The sequence below is a fragment of the Equus asinus genome, chromosome 16, assembly GCF_041296235.1.
Source record: "Equus asinus isolate D_3611 breed Donkey chromosome 16, EquAss-T2T_v2, whole genome shotgun sequence".
NCBI classification, from domain to species: Eukaryota; Metazoa; Chordata; class Mammalia; order Perissodactyla; family Equidae; genus Equus; species Equus asinus.
The window spans coordinates 22,016,739-22,031,937 of NC_091805.1; the positions used below are offsets into that span (position 1 = coordinate 22,016,739).

The 15,199-nt window shown below is 39.8% G+C and overlaps 1 long non-coding RNA gene across 1 annotated transcript in view; it reads left to right on the forward strand.

Moving 5' to 3' along the window:
- Window positions 1-15,199, forward strand: part of LOC123277574 (uncharacterized) — a 58,172-nt gene that overhangs the window by 944 nt on the left and 42,029 nt on the right. The window lies entirely within an intron of this gene.

A 15,199-nucleotide genomic window follows, 5' to 3' on the forward strand; every position in this document is an offset into this window, starting at 1 on the left:
TACAATTATTATTATTGAATAATTTTTAAGGACATAAAGAATGGTAATTTTTATAAATGCCCATCAGAAGCAATAAATATACATACTTTGGTTATTAACCAAAAATCTAACTATAGACCAAGATTGTTTTCTAGAAAAAAATTAATTCTCATATAAGCGAAGATTTTGAAGTACTTGTAGCTTATTCTTATGCCTGAAGTAATGTATAGGTATGTTTATTTACTTGATAACTGTAGTTGTCTGAATTGTGTCCCCCCAAAAGTTATGTTGAGCTCCTAACTCCCAGTACCTGTGGATGTGACCTTATTTGGAAATAGGGTCTTTGCAGATATAATCAAGTTATGATAAAGCATAGGATTAGGGTGGGCCCTCAATCCAATGACTGGTGTCTGTATATGAGAAAGGAGAGGGATGTTCAGACACAGAGACACAGACACACAGGGAAGAAGGCCATGTGAAGATGGACACAGAGACTGCCGTGGTGCAACTGTAAGGCCAGGAGCACCAAGGACATCGGCCACCATGAGAAGCTAGGCAGAGGCAAGGAGGGGCTTCTCCCTACTCCTTCATGGGGAGCACAGCCCTGCCGACACCTTGATTTCGGACTTTAAGGCTCCAGAACTGTGAGAGAATAAGTCTCTGTCATTTAAGCCACAAAGTTTTTGGTACTTTATTATAGCAGCTCCAGGAAACTAATGTAATAACTGACAGAAAAGAGGGATCATTTTTTCTCCATTTTTTAAGTTCCTTGTGAAACAATGCTTTAAAAATATCTTCAGTTGGATTTTGTTTAAAATATATGGTTTGTAGGCAGGAACTTCACACTTCATTTTCCTTTTTAAATCTTTTGGAGGGGAAGGATATTTATAAACTATGGAAAAGCAACTACAGGAAGAGGTGTTTTAAACATGGGGATATGTTTAAGTAATGTTACTGATGTTTAAGGAGTGTGAGTTACATTCTAATACTGTGGAAGTTCTTTATAATATTTTCCAGGAGATGGGGTTTTTGAACTGTATGTGCAGGAAACCATTACATGGGGAAAATATTGCTTTAAGGGCCCCTGGCTGGGACTTTTAAGAGTTATGTATGAGAAAACACTGAGACTGGGGGAAGGGAAAGATGTTATGACAAAGTGATCTTGTATTATGCTCCAAAACGCCAAATTCTGGGGAGTGTTGGTAAGCATCCTTCAAATTCATTCATATTCATTGTTTTTGTTCACATTTCTGGAGTTGATTTTGTTTGCATTAAAAAAACAATCTCCTTTGAGGTAAAATCAAAATTTAAACACAAAACCTTTCAACCAAAAGCACACTATTTTTGGGATATCGCAACTCTATTAGGGTAGAGGACACATGACCAGCTCTCTAAATTATGAACTCACAGCTGAGGTCATTAAGTAATAGGAGGCATCTGGGCTTGGACAGCAGCAGCATTGGGGAGAAGCAAGGGCTTTGAGGTTACAGAGCCCAGACAGTTGTAGGACATGGGCCAATTCAGTTACATTCATTTTACCTTTTGGTTTTCTCACCTATGTAATGGGATAATTCTTACCTCATTGGTTCTTGAAAGGATTATTTGAGCTAATATATGCAAAGTAGATAGAATAATTTCTAGCATTTGTAGAAAGTCAATAAATACCTTTCCTCCTTCTTCAAAAAATTTTTAACACACATTTGAGATCACCTCTCTGCCTTTACATCCAGGAACTGGGGAGACGCTGGATGAAATTCCAGCACTATGTTCATGGACCCAAGTTATGGGGCAATGACTAGACAGTTCCAGCATCTGCCTTAGCAGCATAGAACCTGTTAGATTTCCCTTGGAAGGAGTAGAAGCTTTCCATCATTCCAGGCAGTGCCTGGAATTGCCTGTTTAGGTGTAATCACATTCTGTTCCAGAGCTTGAAGGGGATTTCTGCTCACTTTGCAATTCCAACATCGTGCAAAGGAAAGACTACTGAATTGGGAGCAATGAGAAATAGGCTGGAGTAAATCTCTGGAATTTATTTGGTCCCTAATTCCTTCAACTGTAAATTCAGCAGGTGAGAATAGATTCATTTCCAAGATTATCTTGAAGCTATGTTAGCTGAGGTATGTTTTGGAGTCAGGCAGCCATTGCTTTGAATCTCAGCTCCACTATGTAATTGTTGTTCAATTTTTGCCAAGTCATTTAACTTCTTGGAGCCTTAGCTGCACAAATTGTAAAAGAGGGAATAATACTTAATTGAAAGGATTGTTGTAAGGATACTGTGAGGAAAAAATATTGGAAACACCTGGCACAAAGCAGCTATTCAATGAACGTTGGTTCCCTTTTACTAGATCAATGGTTCTCAAACGATAGCATGAATCAGAATGACCTGGAAGGCTTGTTAAAACACAGAGGTGGGGACCCTAGAGTTTCTGATTCACTAGGTCTGGAATAGGGGTCCCCAAATTTGCATTTCCAACAAGTGCCTAGACAGTGCTCCTGATCATGCATTGAAAACCAATGCTCTGAATCAGGAGTCGACAAAGTACAGCACCTGGGCCCAATTGACCCGCTGGTTGCATTTGTAAAGAAGTTTTATTGGAACACATCCATGCTCGTTGGTTTACATATTGTCCATAGCTGCTTTTGCACTATAATGGCGGAGCTGAGTGGTTCCAACAGAGACTGTACAGCCCACGAAGCCTAAAATATTTACCATGTGGCCCTTTACAGCAAAGTTAGCAGACCTCTTCTAGACTATCACGCAGTGTTCTTCCTGAGGAGTTTGGGGCTCTGAAAATTTGTTTAAAACTTCTTTTCGGTCAGGAGGCCTTAATATCTTCCCAAATATTAGAAAAGTGAACTTTGTAGGCCTAAGACTTAATTAACTGAATCAGAGAAATATAATGGTGTTCGTGCACAGCTGAGTTGTTAAGGGGCCTTGCAGTTTGATCCTCAGCTCCACTGCTTACTGCTGTGTGGCTTTGGATAAGTTATTTCACTTCTTATATGTTAAATGGGGATAATAATAGTACTTATCACATAGAATTATTATGAGAATTAAAAGGAGTTACATAAGTTGAAGCATTTAGAAAAGTCCCTGGCATACAGAAAGCCCTCAATAAGTGTTAGCAGCTACTACCACTACTATTAAGAAAGCAAGAATCTTCAGTCTGCTCTGTTCTCAGAAACATTATTTCCCCTTTCCAGGTTTTTCAATCTTTTTAATTAGTACAGGAGATTGTTAAGTGTATTTGTTGTGTGTTTATGATAGCAATGCAGCCACTTTAGTTCAAAATATTTGATCACAAATGTTTCTTTCTCTAATAATTATCAAAACAAAGTGAGAGAATTGCATTTTTATGGGGATGATTCATTAGAATTAATGACAAAATTAATAGGACCGACCTTACCAAAATCCTTGCCTTCCCAGCAGTCCTTTGTGGAGCCTTAAAAGCTTTTCTGAAGTGGGAAGGAGATCAAAGATCCTTTAAATCCAAAAACCCAGCATAGCATACTAAGGAATCTCTGTGGTCAAGCTGAAATTTCTATCTTGAATTGTTTGTTCTGAGTCTGAAGCTCTCCAGAAAAGTCTTGGGAAATAAGTTCTCTTTGGGTTCTGTCATTGGGCTGTCTTGCTTGTAGAACTTTGCCTTCTAATAGTGTCTGAGCTTGAAGCACCAAGCACATAAATGATGAAAATTAGCGGCTCCCTCTGTGACATGAACACGGTATCAGTCAGCTCTGCTCTTCCCCGTCTTGTCCAGACTGTCATCCTGCTCTCACTCAATGTCCTATCACCACTCTTTTCTCTTACCTCCTAACAGCGCATGGTCAGAGTTGGGCACACGTAGATTTTATTCCTAGTTTTCCCTCTTGGAAGCTGTCACCAGCCAGGTTTGTTTTGCCCGCTGCTCGATTATCCCAATCACCAAGAGGAGGCGTTTGCTATTCATAAGCAGCCAAGTGAGGAGACCAGAGAACCAATCTCAAATCCACCTCCCAGAAAATGGGGACTAGGGAGATTTGTGGTATAGAGGGGCAGGTGGTCTGAAGTGTGGAATAGATGATTGGAGGTGAGGAGAGGTGAGGTAATTGATTGGTGATCTGCGCAAGCGTAGTCAAGCTTCATGGCACTTCATAAGACACATGTTCACAAGATGGTGACGTTAATATGATCTGAGGGTGGAGTTTTCGGCCCCTGATGTCAAAGTATCATCCGTGCAGGTCCACTTGATGAGTCAGTGGTCTTAACCAGCCTGAACTGGACAAGGAGTTGACTCTCAGTTCCTGAAAAACTTAAGCGCCCCATCCGTTACCATGGTGACCCAAGCAGCAGAGATGTTCTGGATAGGGTGGACTTTAGTAATGCATTAGCTACCTACTTTTGCAAATAGACAACTGAGTATAGTTGAAGCAAATTGGCCCCCAGTTTCAAGTTTGGGCCTCTATTTCCTCTTTTCTAAATTGGGATAATTGTATCATGTAGGTATTGTGAATATTGACTATGAGAGCATATAAGTGTTCTGCACAATTCCTGATGCGTGTAAGGGCTTTATAAATGCTGCAGTCTTGTCTTCCGCTCTCACCACACCCGTCACTTTTTGAACTATGTAATGAGACCTTGTAAAATAATCTGTCTTTACTTGGTCCTTTAAAAATGGTTTCCTAAATAATAAGAATCTAGGTCCTTTAAGCTGAATTGTAGCCCTCGCTCGGGGGAAACAGCCATCAGTGAAAGAATTAAAAGCAGCTGGGGCTAACTAACCACAGGCGTTCCTTTAAAAAGGTAGTTCTGGGAGATCTGGAGAGGGCCAGAGGCCAGAGGAATCCCTTAGGCCAGGATAAATTAATTGCTGCTTGGAAGTGCTGAATAGCTGTGGGAGAAGCTTTGTGGTGTTAATGAGGCAATTAACACTTGGGTTAAAAATAGTGGCTAAATTCAAGTTGAAACAGATGGTATTGAAAGCAATGAAAATGGCCTGGGGCAGTTATAGGTACAAACAAGGTGAACACACATGTTTAAGGAAACTGAACTGCTAAATTAGTGACAGGACATACAAGATTTTTCAAAACAATTGTCCTCTAACCGTGGTATTGCATAGGGAAGAGAATGTAATATAAAGATAGTATTAAAGAATTTATTTTGATTAAAAATATGGGTGGGTGGAGAGCTTATTCCTCCATCTGTACAGTACTTCTCCACTCTAGAAGTCAAATTATCTTACTAATATTTTCCTGATTCCATATTTCCTGGTGACAGCCTTGGAATTGCTGGTAAAATCTCCACAGGCATGTCCATCATTACAGTGAATCCAGCGTTGCAGAACAAAACCATGCTCTGTGCCTTTCTCTTGAGTTAAAACCAAACTCTGCACCTTTAACCTTGAAGACAAAGCTCTACAGTTCAGCCTTCATTTTCCTCTGCTTCTCTGCTCTCAACCAGATAAAACTTTTTCCCACTCCCCAACCAGTGACCCTGTATTTCTTGGTTCCTGGTTACAGAAATTGACTTTGTCTAGAGAGCAGCAGCAGCAATTACCTTGAGGCTCAGTGTTCCTGTTTATCGTGGTAGATGATTGAGAAGTGATCTGCAGAAGTCTTGAACTAGTACAAAGATGTGTCATTTTCACTAGCACCTGCTGGAAACTTCATAAACAAAAACTTGTTGCTTAAAAAAAATCAAAATGATGATTAAAATGTAATCATTTTCTGCTAAACAGAAAAGTGTTCAAATCTGAGGGCAGAAATACTTTGAATTAAATATTAACTTTATAGCTGATTTTTCTCCTGGTCTTATAGATAATATCTTTCAAAGTTTCCTGTAACCCTTGAATAAACAACCAGAACCTCTTAAAGGTGCTAAATTAAGGATAGAATGTTCAAATATGCTTTGTCTGCTAGAGAATGTGGTACTTACACGAATTCATCTGGTTTGGAGTTTAAATTTCCACCCTAACTCTAATTAATGAAGAATTCAAACTTCAGAAGACAAGAAAAATTTGACTAGGTTGGTTTGACCAAAGTTGGTCTAAGATTTTTTTTAAACCCAATTATTCCTAATTTATTCCAGAATCTTTCTTCCTGAAAAGGACTTGTGTTCAATTGGCTGTGAACAAGAATCAGTGAGGCTGACTATAAGTAAGTTAGCTTATTTACTGTTTAGATGTTGTAGAAATATCCTAGAAACATTTATGAAACATGAACAATGGCCACAACAAATAGTTCAGAATTTATCTAACATCCTCAGGAATTGAATTATGGTTCCAGGGGACAGCTAGCTGGTGTGGATGTTGTGACACTATTGGATGAAGGAGGAAGGCACTGAGAAGCTACTGAACAGGACTGATGGAGAAGTACCGCTTTGTCCACCACCGATGCCTGCCTTGCATGGCTACCAATTTGTAAAACTCATTCCATCTTTCAACATTAAATCATGGATGTTTAATTTCTCTAAAGAACTGGCTCAGTGGCAGAGAAGAATTTATCAAGAGGGTCAGACAATTACACAATGATCTTAGGACAATGTGTAAAAAGCATCCTGATGATTACAGCGATGTCTTTGTTTTATGGCAGAGCATCTTAATTTTATTTGGCCTCCTTGATGCTGGTGTTGGAATACACAAACAGCTGTTTTACATCAGTGCTCATTTGGTACATTCCACACAGTCCATCAGTTGTGAAGTGCAATCAATCAATTCCCTAATTTTCCAGCAACCACAGGGCCAGATAAGATATGCTTTCTTAAGACAAAACAGTTTCAATTCTGTAGCCAGCAGTATTTTACACTAGCCATGTACCTTCCTCTTTCCCAGGTATATTTTTTCCCATTGCCTTTAGCACCCGTGACTAATAATACCCTGTGCCTAATTTCAGGCTGTGTGTTGTCCTCATCTCAACTTTATTAGTTCACCCAAATCCTGTTTCCTTGAGTGAACGTCACAGATGGCGTCTTTTATAATTAGCATGTTGGTCATACAGATTTAGTATTGTTTAGTGTGTCATAGGACAGAATTTGTGTCCAGTGGCTCAAGTCCACTGCCATCTTTTTCATCCACTCTGGGACCCTCACCAATCAAAATATTATGTTTCTATTATTGAACAAGCTGAAAAACATTTTCCATCATGTATATGTGTGGGTAGATATTCTGAGGGGAAAAGTTGACTATATAAATCCATCATATCAATATTCTCATAACGCATTTTGCATCTCATCAATATGCAAAAGCATCAATATACAAAATGCACCTGATGATGCAGAAAGGTGAAACATTGTAGCAAATTCCTATTAGTTTTCAAAAAAGACCTATTGCTGTTGATGTATGGTTTAGATAGTAAAATACCAAATAAACGTTTATCAAATACCATTTAAGTTGCAGTGAGTCAAATTCTCTTCAACACAAGCCAAACTCAAGAAAAAAAATATATGATCTAATTTAGGTATTAATTTTTCCAAATACTGATTAATTTGGCATGATGTGGATAATTTAATCCTGTAATAGAAACAAATGAAATTCCAAAGAAAGGTATGACCTATGAACTTGGCAATAAGGAGGGAATAGAGCTGACACTGACAAAACAGCATAAATTCAGGCACATGGGAAACTACTGAGCTGAAGCAACCTTCCAACATTGAAGAAATCCCATGCAAACTGTACATCAAATAAACTTAAGTGTGCCTCATTGTATTGGACTTGTAAGGTAGAGAATTCTGACATTGGTACTAGAGAGCTTAGAATGACTAAACTATGGCTAATGACTCCTGTTTCATGAGAGGATAATATTCATTAACTATTATTAGTGATACTTGTCGACACGACATCTTTCTTTCATTACTTAGCTACTAGAAAAATAAGACTATTCTAAACCAATTCCTCTGTAATAATGTAGCTCATGGTGTTTCCCCAAATCCACATCACTTGAAGAGTTCACCCTGTGTTCTTAGCGTAATGCTGCCTCTGATCAAGGTAATCTGAGAATGTTCCTCTGAATTAAAAACTCTAGTTCGCATCAACTGGGCTCTGATTTTGGCCCCTAAATGGCTTGATCTCCTCACCAATTTCATGTGAACTGTCTCCACCAGCACTTGTTCCTCAGAGACCGGATTTCTATCTTCATGCCAGCCTTTATCTGATCATGGTGCCTAAAAGAGTTCCATTCCGTCAACTGCATACCTGTACTTAAATGAAAAGGGATTTATTGTTTTTAATTGCTCAATACAAACAGGATTTAATTGTTCCTCTGACTACTAGCATGTAAAGAAAGGCTAGTGAACTTGTAATCTGAACTTTAGGCAGCAAGCCAATTCTGCGATAGGTTTCTGCAATCAAAATTAACTGCAACCTTGATTGGAATGAAGAAAAAGCACGGAAGTAGAAGTTAACATGTCATAAAAAGAATAGAAGAATCTAAGGGGGAAAATACATACCCCCTTTTCTTTCCTAAGATGTCTTTCAAGGATCTTTTTGGACTAGGAATCGAGAGCGTTTTCCTGGTTGCAAAGGCTCTACATCACTAAGGCAAAGGGTGCAGTGGACTTTCCATTCCAGAAGACTATATTGGCAAATGTGAAGCTTTGATGTTGTGTGTGTAGTGTCTGTGCTGGACAATTTGAAAGAGGCCCTGGAGTCTCCAGTGCTATCAATGACTAGACTTCTTTCCCCTGAACATGAGCATTGACTTCTGAAAACTGACTTTTGTTTTCTGATATCTCCTGTCCTACCACCTGGACTTTGGCAGATGATTGTCTCATCTGTTTGAGTGAAAATCCTGATTTTGGCCTGGGTTTAGACCTTATCATCAATCCATCAGCTACCACTCTAACCCATCAAACCAAGGAACCCAGCTGCTTCTTCCCGGAATAACAGAATGACTCTCCTGGGACCCCACTGGCCTTCCCGGGCCTCTGAGTCGAGGCCTTCACTCCGTGTCTTCAGTTTCCTGCTGCTGCCTCGCCCATCAACATGATTTATGAAAACCCTAAATGTGACAAGCTCTACAACACCTCAGGCTTCAACTGCCAAGAATCCTGCTTCAGATTGGTTGAGCATGCTGGTTATCCTGCCTCCGTGGATTCTGCCTCTGAAGAAAAAATGAACTACCTTCTAGTCAGAGCTGAGAGCATCAGTGAAATAAAAAGGTTGAACTAGATAATTTCTAAAATCTCTGTCAGATCTAAATTCTGGGTTTCACATCTTATGGATAAGAAAACTGAGGCTCAGAGAGGTTGACTTTTCAACAAAAAGAGAAAATGTGAGGTTGCCTATTGATAAATGTGAAGGTACTATCAGAGATGTGCTGGTAAATGTCTAACAACCAGATCTCTGGTGGAGGGTGGAGGGGTACATCCTGAATTGTAGCATTTCTGTGGTGTAATTCTGTGGTGCTGATTTCTGTAGTGTAAATACTCCCATGATAGCTGGTTTCAAAGTACCAACGTGAGTCAACCAGCAGCCAAATTCCATAACACTTAACAGTCAGCTCTTGGGATCTGGGCCAGTCAGCTCCAGCACGCTTCTGACAAAGTTCTGGTATTATAGTGATAATGAAAGGACCACTTACTTGGTTCTGTTGCCCTGAATTTCTCTAACCTTTACAGATAAGATTACTTATTCCCAACCTGAGGGCATGGCACCATTTCAGATTCTGAGACTAATTCTGTCCCTAGACTCAGGGAGTATAGAGTCTCTAAGCCAGTGATTCACTGATTGAGCACTAATTCCTCAAGGCCTCCTCTCACCCCCGTTCCTGCCCTGTTCTTTAGTTCTACAGTGAGAATATCCAGTCTCCTCAATCTTAAACCTTGGTTTTCCAGATATGGTAACCAAAATCCATCCCAAGACACAATTTTGTGTTCATGTTACTCTACGTTAACATTTTATCCAGTTTTGCAGGTGAGGACTGAAACACTGAGAGAGGCAGCTGCAGTTGAATTGGGGAAAGTAGGCATGGGGGTGGTGTGAGAAATGCTCATAATGAATAAGCCTCCAGATCTATAGCCACTATAGAAATGTGCTATTTCTAAAGACATTGAGCTCCTTTATCTTCTTTTGCTTCTGACTTAAAAAAGACTAAAAATGCATAAAAGCCTTTGATGCTGAGTCAAAGAAACATCAGAAAGAGTTATGTACCTCCCTCTTGAACAAAAGACATTTCAGTATGATGTCATCAAAGATGTATTGAATTCAAAATGTAGCCTAGGAAACTCTTCATGAATAGCTATGATTTTGAAACCAGAGTTTAAAAAATAATGACTCTGGCACAAAAATGAATGGATAAGCATACACAGTCATGATCACAAATCAAGTTCACTGAGCAACTTATTAACAATTCTGAGAAAATCAGACCAAGAACAGAGAAATAAATGAGGATGCATCCGATAAACGAACTGTTATACAAAACTTTAAAATTACAGCTATGAAGACCATATAGCCACATGAAGAATGTTTATGATTTGTTGAGTAAAAACATATAAAATTGTGTGTCACTAGGAGAATAACAATATTTGTAAATGTACACAGGAAAGAAGCCCTAGAAGGAGACACTCCTAAATTGTTACATTAGGGTAGGAATTTTTTTTTCCTTTTTTCTCACTTTCCAAAGTTTCTACAGTATAGTTACATTATTCTTATACAGAAAGAATATCTAAGTTAAAAATGAATAATTAAATAAAAAATTCAAAAGCATCCTGGTTCCCAACCAGGACCCTGACCATGCTTCTGAACACTGAGAAATCCGTTGTCCTGAATGGGACTCTCCCCGTGCTCTTGCAAGCCTTGTGGCAGCCCTCATCACATCTCAGACCAGAAATACCACTTGAAATACCAGAAAGACTTGTGGCAAAGTGAGGTCGTTTGAGGCCAATGGTTGTCATCTGGGCATTTTCCTCAACTTCCCCATTGAAAGGCCAGGCACAACTTCCCTGTCGTGCTCTTACTGCTATGGAATGCCTCACCTCAGGGGCTATCTACTATTGACCACCCCCTTTCCCTTTTACTATGGCCTCTGGATCCTTTATTCCATCACTAACTCACTTCCTTACATCTTCAAATCTTTGGGCCAAAAGAAGGATTTGGCCTCCTGGCTTTCCTCAGTTGTATCCAAATCGCTGATCCTTCCCACTCTAGTAAAAGCTTATCCTTCCCAGGCTGTTATTCCACTGTTCCACTTCTATCGCTCCTTGGTAATGTCACCTACTGTCTCCTGGTGACTTCCTCTCCTTCACTGAAGACTTTGGCACATGGCTTACTATCTCCCTCTTTACCCCTACAAGTAAAACCCAAATCTGGATCAATACTATGTCCACATGCTTTATTCTTGTACTGCAGTGGCTAAAACTGCTGAAAAGTAAACAACTCTGCAAAGTGGAGCTGCTACAAATTTGTGATCTCCCAACTTGGTGCTTCCTATATTCCATTTCATTCACCTTTACCGGACACAGAAAGAAAGGTCTTGGGTAAACAAAGTAGCAAGCTGCATATAGTCTGTGCCACTATCAACTGATTGTCAGCTCCAAATTCACCCTTCAAATATGTGCTCTGTGATCATGGATGGAATTGCTTTAAGCGTTTCTCCTGTTAAAGTGAGCATGATGTTAAGCTTTCTCAGTAGAGAGCGCTGGAGGGACATTGCGGGAGGAAGGGGCTCTCCCAAGGTTTCTGGCTGGAGCATGGTGGAACAGCAGTGTGGGTGTGAGGACATCTGGTGGTACTTGGCCTCAGCCATTCACCCAGAAGGCAATGTCCTCAGGGACACTACAGCCCCAGAGTGGTATGGTGGTCATTTTCCTGCTGCCCTCACCATACAGACATCCTGTGCTCCAGGCCTCCTGTCAGCACTGGCTCCCAGATAGTTTGTGCTCACCCCCGCCCCAGGTGTGTCTCTCATAGTCCTCTTGATGCTGTGCTCCTGCCAACCTCACATTCCTCCCCATAGGGACACCAGACCTCCACTTGAGCTGCAGGAGACCTCGTGTCCCACTGCTACTGCACACCCATGCACTGGCCACCAGTTGTGGCTCGCCAGTACTGCCTGCACTCCAGAGGGTTCGTTCCTGCTCATCCTGTGACTGCAGACCAGCTCTGGCCAGTAAATCAGGCAACTTCTCTGGCATCCAGTGGGTTCAAAGACACATTTGTCCAATGAGATTTGAACCACAGCCTCGGGGAAAGGGTTCCCTTCCAGATTTATCAGTCTCCATCTGCCCTACGATACCATAAAGAGTATTCTTATGTCCTAAAGTTATTCTACTATCATAGTTTAATAATTTTTGTATTAAACTTCTGTGTTTAAATCACTGTGTGTTCAATCTTCTGAATGGATCCAGACTGCTAGAACCCAAGAACCAATCTCTTTATTGACACCAAGAGGATGGACTTGGTCAATGGGAGATTGTCCGCCTTTGCTGCTTCCACTCCTTGATGTCCCATCCAGTCTCCATCCTATGGCACTCCAGCTTCCACCCCTACAACTTCCCTGAAAATATTTTCTCCGAGATCACCAACAACCTGTTGCTAACTCTAATGGACAGCATTTTGAACTCCATCTTATTTGACTTCTCCGCTCCATCTGACACTGACTGGTTGTCTCTATTTTGTGACACATTTTCCTGGTTTTCTTCTACATCTTTGACATTTGTTCTCAGTCTCCTTCAGAAGCACTTCTCTCTGCCTGTTTCTTCAGTGTTGATGTTTTTCTAGGATTTTGCCCTTGGTCTTCTCACTCTGTGTAATTCCCTGTGTGACTTCTCCCATTCTCATGGTTTCAACTCTCTTTTACGTAAGACACATCCCAGATCTGTATGCTTAGTTCAGGTCTCTGTCCTGTGCACTATATTTCCTCCACACATTTTCACCAGGACTCACAGGCAACTCAATGTGTCCAAACTTAAATGTTCATCTTCTCAGCCAGGTATATTTTTCTCCTCCATTTTCTGTGTCAGTAAATAACACCACCAGTCACCTTTCCCAAGGCAGGCACCTGGCCATTATCCCACATTTTATTTCCCTCTCTCACTTTCAAAATCCATCAGTCACAAAGTCCTATTGATTTTCCCTCCTGAATAGCTCTTGAATCTTTCAACTTCTTTCCATTCCCACGGCCCATACTTTAGTAAGGGGGGGAAGGGGATAAAATCTGAATTAGTAAGTAGGAGGCTTATTCAAGGAATAAGTGGACAACGTGAGGGGGTGCATTCCAGATGGTGGTTACAGCTCGTACAGGAGCATAGAGGCATGAAGGAATATGGTCTGAGTCCATGATGTTCTTTACCATACCTGCCATGTGTTTAGTTTTATGTGTCAACCTGGCTAAGATATACTACCCAGTTATTTAATCAAACACTAATCTCAACATTTCTGTGGAGATATTTTGTAGCTGTGCTTAACACCTAAAATTAGTTGACTAAGTAAAGGAGATTACCTTAGACAATATAGGTGGGCCTCACTCAATCAGTTGAGAGCCTTAAGAGCAAGAACTGAGGTTTCCCAGAGAAAAAGAAATTTTGCCTCAAGACTAAAGCATTAACTCCTACCTGAGTTTCCAGGCTGCTGGCCTGCCCTACAAATTTTGGGCTTGTCAGCCCCAACAATTGCTTGAGTCAATTTCTTAAAAAAAGATGTGTATAATTTATATATATTTATATAGGATGTATTTTTTTATGTATCATATATATATATATATATATATATATATGTATATATATATACACACACATAGTTTCTGTCTCTCTGGAGAACCCTGACTGATATATCTGCAAAATTCCTTCACTTGGCCTACTTGAATACTTGATGGCCAAGCCCACGTATGGGTCTATCTCAGAGTTTCAGACGTTGCCATTTAAATCCTCCTACATTCAGCTAAATCACAAGATATGAAAACCAAAGATCATGTTTTTCATATTCCATGTATGAAGTCATGTGGCATTTGTGATAAGAATTATACTTTTTAACAGTTGGAAATATACTTTGTTGAAATGTGTGGTTATGAGAGAAGAGAAAAAACAAAATATGTCAGGAGAAAACCAGTTTAGTTATCAGTCAATTAATTGGCATGACAGCTTCAGCAAAGATTGGTAATGAACTTCTCCTTTGGGTAGAAACAGAAAAGATTAACTAGTTCAACACATAGATGGGAAGATATCAAGAAATAAATTCTGTTTTTGGCTACTATCATAACACCCTTTTTTTTAAAAACAAAGAGAAGCTGTGGGAGCAAGGAGACAGTGAGAGGTAACTTCTTGCTGGCACATTTCATTTAATTTCTGGTCTTGAGAACTAGTATAAAGGAAAGGTCTTTGTCAAGTTAGCATCTGTAGCAGACAGGAGAATCCATTTATACTGTCCAAATAGCTAGTGATTTGAAAGGGACGTTCTTGAATCAAATTTCCTTCCAGAGATGATCTGGGTTAGTTCAGCGATCAACATTTCTGAAAATGCAAAGAGGTCTCTTTGATAACAGCTCCCTATCCTGGGATGGTGCATCATATCGACACTGAGAGGGCATCCTTGAGCATGTGCTGTTTCCTCAAGAAAGATTTAGCAGAAGCAATGACCTCCCCAAATGGTGCTATGACTCATGCTAGCCCCACGTGTCTGCATAGAGCTCAGAGGAGTCATTCCTTTGTCCCTGAGTCAAACAAATATTTTAAAGACTTATTTTTTGCTCCACTTTCGGGATAAGGTAAGGAAGAAAAGCACAGGAATTCTTTTCTTTGAAAGATTTATTTGAATAAAGACATGTCAGTTTTGAATTAAATGAGTGTACTAAAAAACTTCAAGTTAAGAGACTAATATTGTATGACTTAGATTTTTTAGCTTCTTAAAAGTTCCCTGCACTTAAAATGTGCATTAAAATAATTCTGGAACACATTACCTGAAATGTAATCCAATTATCAACTGAATCGCGTTGGGAAATCACAAAGTAATCTCAAGAAAACCATAATAATAGCGTAACAATGGAGAACTGAACATTCGGCGTGGGATTTAAACACATTAATAACTCTGTCTCAAAAAAGACCTTCCAAATTCAGTTTTCAAGTAAAATTTGACTTGACCTCTTTCTTAAAGATCAAAATTTGCCAAGCAACCAAGTTTGTAGGTCCCCTGCTAGTCTTTATGACAAATTTTAGTGGTATATGATTATGAGAGTCAGAATCTACACAAAAGCCAGGAATTTTTCTGGTTTCCATTGTGGAAAGTTCCACTTCTGAGTCTCATCTTAACATTAC